At 39.1% G+C, this 10,269-nt stretch overlaps 1 protein-coding gene across 4 annotated transcripts in view; it reads left to right on the top strand.

Moving 5' to 3' along the window:
- The first annotated feature begins 2,136 nt into the window (after window positions 1-2,136).
- Window positions 2,137-10,269, top strand: part of LOC107691166 (SHOC2 leucine rich repeat scaffold protein) — a 37,183-nt gene continuing 29,050 nt past the window's right edge. For 2 of the 4 annotated variants that reach the window (XM_016489652.1, XM_016489653.1), the window contains exon 1: window positions 6,660-6,829. The gene's annotated coding sequence lies outside the window, so the exon portion shown is untranslated. Of the gene's footprint in view, window positions 2,205-6,658; window positions 6,830-10,269 lie in introns of those variants that run through there. The other 2 variants (XM_016489654.1, XM_016489655.1) reach the window with 2 other exon arrangements.

Raw genomic sequence — 10,269 nt, 5'->3', positions numbered from 1 at the left:
TAACTTTACATTTACAAAGGTAGTGCACTGTAAATAAACATTAAAAACATAAAGTATGCTTCGCTTCGTGGATTTACCGTTTATCTCATCAGCTGGTGTTATACGCACTTCCGGTTCAGCGCCTACTCGCGCGAGCTCTTCCGCTGCTGCCGCCTAGCGACACTGGCGCGCTATTAGCAGACAACGGTAGATGTTTCTTTCGGCTGAGGAAGCTGGTAATCATTTTTGGATGGTTTATTATTTTGGTATAATCAATAGATATTGCCTTCATAAAACGAGCTGCCTAAAAGTCAGACCTATGGCTTTCTGAATTTGCTGAGGATATGTTTGCAGAAGAATTACAGTTTGTTTCACTTCACAAAATCTACTCGGATACAGTTTTATTTTTTCTTTATCAGTTTCTTCTTCTTCTTCTTCTTCTTCTTCTTGTTATTTTATTATTGGTTTTGAACACATTTTAGTTATCTTTCACTCCAAAATTATTATTATTATCATTATTATTATCATTATTATTATTATTGTTCTTGTTGTTGTTTTTATTTTAGTTATTGTTGTTTTATTGTTAGTTTTTAGCACTTATTGGTCATTTTTCACTCCAGAATTAAAAGAGAATAATAATTAGAAATGTTATTTTACATAAAATATGCATACTTCTAGACTATTGTTGTTGGTGGTGGTGGTGGTGTTGTTGTTGTTGTTGTTGTTGGTGGTGGTGGTGGTGGTGTTGTTGGTGGTTGTTGTTGTTGTTGTTGGTGGTGGTGGTGTTGTTGTTGTTGTTGTTGGTGGTGTTGTTGGTGGTGGTGGTGGTGTTGTTGTTGGTGTTGTTGTTGTTGTTGTTGTTGGTGGTGGTGTTGTTGTTGTTGTTGTTGGTGGTGGTGGTGTTGTTGTTGGTGGTGTTGTTGTTGTTGTTGGTGGTGGTGTTGTTGTTGTTGTTGCTGTTCGTGCCGTTGTTGTTGTTGTTGCTGCTGCTATTGCTGGTTGGTGGTGGTGGTTTTGAACACATCTGGGTTATATTTCACCCCAAAATTATTATTATTATCATTATTATTATTGTTGTTGTTGTTTTTATTTTAGTTATTGTTGTTTTATTGTTAGTTTTTAGCACTTATTGTTCATTTTTCACTCCAGAATTAAAAGAGAATAATAATTAGAAATGTTATTTTACATAAAATATGCATACTTCTAGACTGTTGTTGTTGTTGTTGGTGGTGGTGGTTTTGAACACATTTGGGTTATATTTCACCCCAAAGTTATTATTATTAATAATATAATAATAATAATATTGTTAATATTTTATTGTTGGTTTTGAACACATCTGGGTTATATTTCACCCCAAACTTATTATTATTAATAATTTAATAATAATAATAATATTGTTAATATTTTATTGTTGGTTTTGAACACATCTGGGTTATATTTCACCCCAAAGTTATTATTAATAATAATATAATAATAATAATAATATTGTTAATATTTTATTGTTGGTTTTGAACACATCTGGGTTATATTTCACCCCAAACTTATTATTATTAATAATTTAATAATAATAATAATATTGTTAATATTTTATTGTTGGTTTTGAACACATCTGGGTTATATTTCACCCCATTATTATTATTATTATCATTATTATTATTATTATTATTATTATTATTATTATTATCGTTGTTGTTGGTTTTGAACACATCTGGGTTATATTTCACCCCAAACTTATTATTATTAATAATTTAATAATAATAATAATATTGTTAATATTTTATTGTTGGTTTTGAACACATCTGGGTTATATTTCACCCCAAAATTATTATTATTTTCTCAATTTCATGGCTTCACTTGTGACACTTCCGTCCCCCAAAACGCCACTTTCTCCCCTGATCCCTTCCAGGGCACTTTATTGTGTCTGTCATCATCGCTGCGATATTTCCAAAACAATTTATTATTATTATTATTATTTATTAACAAGAACAAGTTACCTGTATATAACAAACATTATACATGATATAAACAATTATACACTAGAGGGGCTGTATACTAATACAGATTTATATAAAAAATATTAAAGCGTTTATTTCCAAAACACAAATAACGCGGAGCTCCATCAGTCTCGTGACGCGTCAGTGACGCGCGCTGGGGAGGGAGCGGAGCTGCAGCGCTGCTGGAGAGGAGGAGGAAGCGAGGATGGCTGCGGAGGCACACCTCTGGAGGTAAAGCGCTCTCGCGGCTCTACGCGGCTCCGGATCGCACCGCACCGCGGCGCGGCGTTGATGTTCGGCGCGATGAACGCCCGCGTGCGGCGGCCAGGCGCGATCGACGCGGCGCGGTCCGCCTGCGGCGGATCTGAATGCGCTCTTTTGTTCAGTCCCGGAATGGCTGCTGCTTTAGTGTGTGTGTGTGTGTGTGTGTGTGTGGAAGGAATGGGGTTTCTTTTCTTTTTTTTACATATTCCGTAGGCTTGCGAAGAGAGAGAGAGATAGAAAGAGAGAGAGAGTGGGGGAATAAAAAGAAAGGTGCCGCGAAAGCCAAGTATGCGTGCGGAATGCGTCTGTACAGTAAACAAAAGAGTGATTTGTCCCAAAATGGTCATAGAGTCAGAGTCAACAAAGCTTTATTGGCACGATTGTTACCATTTACAATATTGCGAAAGCGCATACAATACTTATAGCACACAAATATTTATTTAAAAAAATAATACAAATAAATAAATAAGTGAAAGTGGATGCAGAAATGACGGAAAAGAAAGAGACATGGTAACCAAAAAAAAGTCAAATGAAAATAAATATACCTTTCTAAGTGTCAGTTCAACAGACAGTAGCGCACGACTGCTGCTGCGCGCTCACACTGGCGATATGCGATTCGCGAATGAGTCGTTCTTTTGAATCGGATCTTCTCAGTGAGTTGATAGAACCGGTTGGCGAAAACTATTTGTTTACGCAATGGCCTAAACGATTCATTCGCAGACTGAATAGGACCGAGTGGTTTTGAGTGCAAATACACACTGGAACACACTTGTTGTAAAAATGCAAGTGACCTTTTTTACTGAGCATATATTTAAACAATGTTATTTTCAATATTTTGCACTTGGAAATTAAAGTCTAAATATCTGTTCAGTCAGTAGTCTGTATGACACAGTTCAACAATTGTGTTGCTTCTAATTAGCAGTAGCACACATTTTACAAAAATACATACTACTCATCGATGCACTAATAATATGTGTAAAACTTTACATTTTACTTCCAAATTACAACCTATGTAATATCTAATTATTTTAACTTACAGCAGTACTTGGTGTGAACCCGAAAATTTGACTGAATAGTAAAATAGGTAATTTTGGGCAAAATATGCCCACATATAGCTTTATATGAACCTTGTAGTAGAGTATGCAGTATGGTGTGCTGGGATATCATGGACTAATTGAGGACACAATTTCTCAATGACTAAAAGTCGCGATAAAAACAGAAGTAGCGGCAGACGTGGAAGTGGTGGCAGATCAACGCAAGATTGCAGAGGTGGACTTTAAAGGGGTCATATGATGCGATTTCAAGTTTTCCTTTCTCTTTGGAGTGTTACAAGCTGATTGTGCATAGATAAGATCCCTGAAGTTGCAAAGACTATAGTCTCAAAACCAAAGAGATATTCTTTATCAAAGTTAAGACTCTGCCACACCCCCCTAAAATGGCTCGTTCTAACACGCCCCCACATATCTAGGTCACTATGTGGGAATATTTGCATAATGCACCCAAATGTTCATGCAAAGGAAAATAATGATCTTTAAAAAAGCATCATATGACCCCTTTAAAGATAGGGCAGGTGATTTTGGAGAGGCTAGTAATGCTTTGAAAGCATAAGATCCCACCCTCTCTGCAAATCACTCTCCAAAGCCACGCCTCCTCCAAAACACATGAGCGCGCACAGGCAGAGCATAGGCTAACCAGCGACACGATGAGAGACGGCATTGGTGGAGGACTGAATGCAAAGCTGTCAGATTACCTCGTCTCATTCACCAGTGAGAAAACATTATAGGACAAAGCATAGGGCTGCACGATTAATTGAATGTGATAGTCATGTGCATCTTGTCAATAAAGCCGGTTCTGTGATCAGTAGTAAATCTCCAGCATGTGCTTTCAGATGGAGCAGCATTTACTAAACAGAGCCGTAGTTCACTGACAAGCTGCGCAAAATCGTGTTCATTTTCGCACACGATTTATTCACACGATTATGAAATCGAAGATATCGTTCTGCGATAATGAAAGCTGTTTGCGTAGCTTCTCAGTGAACTGAGGCTCTATGTAGTAAATGCTGCTCCATCTGAAAGCACGTGAAAATACCACATTTAATATGTTATTACTCCAAACTCACTTCATAACGTCAGTCAGGAGTTTGAAATAAATCCTTCTGTGAGATGATGTGGCTTCTTACCCAGAATAAGACACGCAACATATTTCATATGATAAAGGCTATGTCGATTAGCATTGCATCATTATTAAAATTAAAATGATAATAATAATTATAATAAGAACTCAGATAAATCATATATTGTCGTAGTCCTGTGTTTATTAGTCACGCTGAATCAATGAAAAAAGTTAAATCTTCTGTTTATTCAGCTACCGCTATAGGGATTTCCTGGATTTCTTCTGCGGGGCGTATTTGGAGTTTCAGCGCGAGAGCACCCTCTGGCCTTTGGATGGAGATTTACTACTGCTCACAGAACCGTGCTTCACTGACAAGATGCGCATGACTATCGCAGCTTTTGCCTTATCGTGATTGCGATTTCATTTCGATTTATCGTGCAGCTCTAACAAGGCACATAATATTACAATAATAATGCCTTCCATTCTCACTCGGTCTGCAATAGCGTAATGGACCGCGCTGATGACGTATCATGTCTGCGTGAACAGGGTGTGCTGAGGTATGCAAATACTTAAGATTCTAAAGATTCTTCTGCTTGACTAGTAGTCGTTCATTTTAAGTGTTAAGTCGACTAATCGCACGTTTATTAATAAGCCATTTAAATCATAATAATGAGCCTTTAATTGCCTACATATCCTAATAAGCGCTCAAGGGCACGCATAAAGCTTGCTGCAGCACACCGGCAGAAGTAATGATTATGAATGTGTGAGGGAATGATAGGTGAGCATTTGACTGTCCTGCCGATGTACTGTATTACCACATAGAATGTCCGTCACGGACTACGTGACTTTGCCTGTGGATTTAAAAAAAAAAAATTCTGCCACTAAGCAGCTAAGAAAATTTTGGTCGATCAAACCTCTTCTCGTCGACTAACAGTTAGTCGACTATTAGGGGGATGCCCTAGCAAATACATAAGTTGACAGGCAGATAGGACAGCTCATTGTAGCCCTCGGACCGAGGAATATGATTGGATGAACATTGTATGGTTCTACGCCTTCCACAGAAAATATAAATACATTTAGACGACTTAACCTAGTGATTGCAATCGGGATGTGAAGAGACTTTCAAGCATGACAAAAATGTTTTTGAACCAAATCACCTACCCTGCCTTTAAGTGGACTAAATATTGATCTTCCCAAAACGCTATTTCGACAGAGGGGAAAACTGCGGAAAAATTGTGCTAAAGTTGTTCTGGTTGTGTTTCTAGCAACAAAACCAGACCTGGCAACCCTGATGTCACCATTGTTAATAGTAAGATCTATAATATGCATTTAGAAAATAAATATGATTTCATTTCTTTAGGTGCGTCCCAAATCATGTACTTATGCACTATTCTATGACATTTTGTAGTATAAATAGTGCGAGTAGTGTACACTGAAAATTCCAAAAAGAAAAAGTGCACTTTAAATACCCGGATAATGCACTTAAAACAAAGACTATAGAAATACAAAGACGGTTCACTCCTATACTTATGAATGGGAGAAACTGCAACGCGCAATATGGCGGAATAGTCCCGCCTTCTATATGAAAGAGCCAATCACTGATTGGTAAAGTCATTGCATCACTGCAGCGGCCTTTAGAAGCTCCAGTTTCCATAGAAACCTGATGCTAGACCAGCCGATGCGCAGTCATAAGCGCGTTATAACTGCGCATGCGCATTGATTGGTCTAGCCGAAAAAATAAGCTTTTTTAATGCTATTTGAGCATAAGAAACAACATTCATGGGGCAGCTCATTACAGATTTTGTTGCTGATTTGTGTGTAATTTAATCGTGACTTCAGCGAGGATTCATTCAGGACTTGGTCTTGTTTGAGCTGCCCAGAGGCATTGCAAATATGGCCGCCGAGTGAACAGACTTTCCTTGAAAGGGACTTTGACTTAAATAACTGAAAAAACGAAGTGTGGAATGCTGGACACTTCATGCACTCAACTGTCACAACTTTAATTACGTAGCGAAGGGGGATGGGCTATGAGACTCTATTATAAATGACAAAAATAACCTTATATAATTCCTCCACTACATAGTTGAGTACATAGTGCATAAGTACATAGTGTATAGTGTGTCATAAGTACATAGTGCATAAGTACATAATGTATAAGTTCATAGTGTATAGTGTGTCAATTGGGACGCAGCTATGCCTTGCTGATTCTGACTCTTTGAACCGATTTTTTAAAACGAAACGTTCGAAAGAACCGATTCGCGCGAACGAGTCGGGCTTTCCATCACTAACGCACGCACGCACGCACGCGCTGCGGATTGAGCTGCTCTTCCCGCTTCGAGCTCGAGCTGCTTCGAGCGCCGTTTGGCGGATGACAGTTTATTTTCACAGAGGGCCTGTCTGAGCAGAAGAACGAACATTTACATCCTCAGCTACGGGAACCGAAGCGCTTTTCGTCAAGATGAGACTGCTTATTCCCAAATGTACGCGTTTGGTGAGAAGTGTGAGGTGACATTTGTGTTGTGTGCTGTTTTTTTGCGTAAACTTGCGCAGGGCTAATGATGCTAGCCTGTTAGCCGCAGCTGAAGGGTGGCTAATGCTAGCAGAGAGATTTCCTTAGCCAGCTTTCAAGCTGTCCGTATGTGCCGTCAAATATCACGACACGGCGAATGCGCTCAGAGTATTTTCGTTATTGTTTTCTTTGTCATTAATGTCGACTTACATTATATTGGTGACTAGTTGTGTGGGTTTCTGTGGTTTAATAGCTATATATGTATGTATACACACACATACACACACACACACACACACACACACACACACATACATATCAGAGAATACAGATTTTGTATTGCTTACCATATTTAAACGTTTTATTATACTTGTAAATGTGCTTTAGGTTAATAATCTGGTCTGTTTGTAAACGAAACTAACGCTAGACATTTGCAGCTTTTGCTGACTCGTTGATGTGTAAGAGATATATTTAGGCCCTCAATCTACATCCAAAAATGTTCACAAGAAGTTATATGTCTTAAAGCTTTGTTGTTGTTGTTGTTATGGCTTTATTGATAAGGTGTCAGTGTGCTGCCAGTTTCTCAGAAAAACTAGCATTGCATAGCAAGGCACATATAATTTTAAATCTGCTTCAGAGTGAAGAATAGTTTTTCATTTGAAGAGATTGTCAATAAAATTTCTCTGTTCTCATTCGACTTTATGCTTGTGTGTGTAGAAGTGCTTCTGTTACCTATTTAGAAAGCATTCTGTGGGTTTCTTAGCCTTGTTTTAAAGCCAACATCCTAGTCGAGCTGAGTAATGGTCATAGTTAGCAAAACCGTGAACTTTCAGGTGTTAAAGTAGACCTTATGCAACATCCCAGTATTGCACACATCCATGCAATGTTAAAAAAAGAGTCGTTTGCTTTTGTCTTGATGGGATTCGTGTGCATTTGGGGATCTGTTTCATAAATATCAGATGCATCATCTCTGCAAGCTGATGTAAGTGTGTTCGAAGCGTGGTAAGAAAGATGTATTTTTTCCTGCAGTCGGATGTAAGATTAGGAGAAAGTTGTGCAGGATGACCCCTGCCTTACAGTGCTGTTCAACATTCTTCGCCCACCACACACATCCAGAATCGCTTCGGTTTTCTGCATATTAAGTATCCTGTTTTATTTCCTGTACTTTGGATGTTTCATTGGAGATGCACTGCCTAATATCTGATAATTATATTATGGCTGATGATGATCAATATTATAGGCTTGGTTTGTCTTTTGTGTAGGCAGCACCAATCTAGACATGTACTTTTACAGAATGATGGATTGTGGTTTGGTACTTTTGTAATTGAACTGTTCTGATTCCACTTAACAGTTCTTTTAGTGCTTTTTATAAAGAAATCTTTGGGAAAACAAATCTAGTATTTACAGCCTTCTCAGTCAGTTGTCAAATGATGAGATGATTTTGGCACACAGATTTATAACAGAACCGTTGTAATATTTCAGAAATAAATTTTGAGCATAGTCATACAATTGTAACCGTAACCTCAATTTTTGATTTTTGAAAAGAGGAGCAAGTCAAATGTATTTTTTTGTGGTAATCAACATTATGCCACAAAGGCATTGTACTGTAACTAGGGGTGGAACGGTTTGCGGGAAAAAATCGAACCGTACGGTTCTCCATGTAACCCCTCTCTCCCGGGTCCTCACCACCACACCTCGTTCTTGTTCCGAGTGGGTCTCCGGCATGGGAGGCGGACGCACTAACAAGGAGGCTAAAGACTGCAGCCTCTAGCGTCAGTCGCTAGTGCGTCTCTTGAGATCAAGGTAGTGAGGTTTACCTGCACAGCACTTACTCGCTGGCCTCCGTTACGCTCACCCCCCTAATCCTCACTCCCATCCGGGTCACGGCACCAATGTAACCCCTCTCTCCCGGGTCCTCACTGCCACACCTCGTTCTCGTACCGAGTGGGTCTCGAACCCGGGTCTCCGGCATGGGAGGCGGACGCACTAACAAGGAGGCTAAAGACTGCAGCCTCTAGCGAGGGAGTGAGGTTTACCTGCACAGCACTTACTCGCTGGCCTCCGTTACATCCACACATGGTTCGGCACGCGCTAGGACCACGGTTCAACTTAAATCTGACAACGCACAGGTGAGACCTGAACAGCACACGTTGATATCTGTGTTTAAGCTAAACTCATTTAAGCTTTGCCAGTTTAAACATTTAAGAGCCAGAGGACACGAGCTCGCGCGCGCAGTGAGAAGATTTGTGCGTGCGCTCATTCGAAGCGCGCAAACCTGCGCCTCAGAACACACGCAAATATTAAGCTCTCTGTGAAGTATTGTGTTTAAATGGACAAATTCACACAAAATTATGTCAAAATGCCCGTCTTGGTAAGTATCCTATAGCAGATATAGCCGGCTGAACATACTGTATCAGTGCACTGGATCAGTGCATTCTCTTACAGTGACAGCACTATTAATCAAACAGCAACAACAAAGAATTCACTCATACAGTGAAATATGCAAAGCTGTTTTACATTTCATTACTTTATTCAATTTCTGTACCTAAAAACTAATGTTGACCTGAAAATCACTGTTTATTTTATTTGTATCTTTACTCTATTGTATTTATTTGTGCTGTTGCTTGTAGTTAGATAGATTATTTGTACTTTCTTTATTTTTATTTGACAGTATAGTTTTTCCCTAAACATAGCACATACTGAACCATACCAAAACCGTGACTCTAAAACCGTGATACAAACCGAACAGTGAGTAAGTTGAACCGATCCACCCCTAACTGTAACCAGATTATTTCTTTAAGTACGTTGTCCTTAAGTTGGCATGGAGTGAAAATTCGCCATCTATTTTAAGTGTATATTATAGATCTAATTGTGAGTCATGCATGCATTTTTTAAGTTTTCCGGTGAAAATGTTAGACTTCTTTCTGGTGATGTATGCAGGATTTGTCTAATCATTTAGCCTAGTCCATTTAAACTCCGCCTTCTGCAAGCACATGTTCACAGGCAGGCCCGGCGCCAGAGGGGGGGCCCCACGGACATCCCTGTGCCCCCCCTTCGGATGGAGGGAGATGGTCGGACTCGAGTTTAGCGTGTATTATAGTCTTACTCATACAACTGCCTGCTGTTGCTTCTGATGGCTTTTAGATGCTCACCACTGCAGTGACCGTTTTATGTCCAGTGCTGCGTTCTATCATGCTCGTAACTTCTTTCTAACAAAGACATTTAAAAAAAGTTTCATCGTGTTCATTGTTTTATTTTTTGTTTGTTTGTTTGTTTGTTTTTTTACTTTGTGAGATCGTGATGAATGAGTGACAGTTTTTAATACATTTAAAGGGAGCACTCTTTGCATGCTGTATACGATAATATATTCAGAATTTAAATAAAACTTGTGTTTTTCATGCTTGACAAGCG

The sequence above is a fragment of the Sinocyclocheilus anshuiensis genome, unplaced genomic scaffold (assembly GCF_001515605.1).
Source record: "Sinocyclocheilus anshuiensis isolate Anshui unplaced genomic scaffold, SAMN03320099.WGS_v1.1 scaffold338, whole genome shotgun sequence".
Classification (NCBI taxonomy): Eukaryota; Metazoa; Chordata; class Actinopteri; order Cypriniformes; family Cyprinidae; genus Sinocyclocheilus; species Sinocyclocheilus anshuiensis.
Note: the sequence above shows the minus strand (reverse complement) of the source record. Positions and strands in the feature narration are given on the sequence as shown.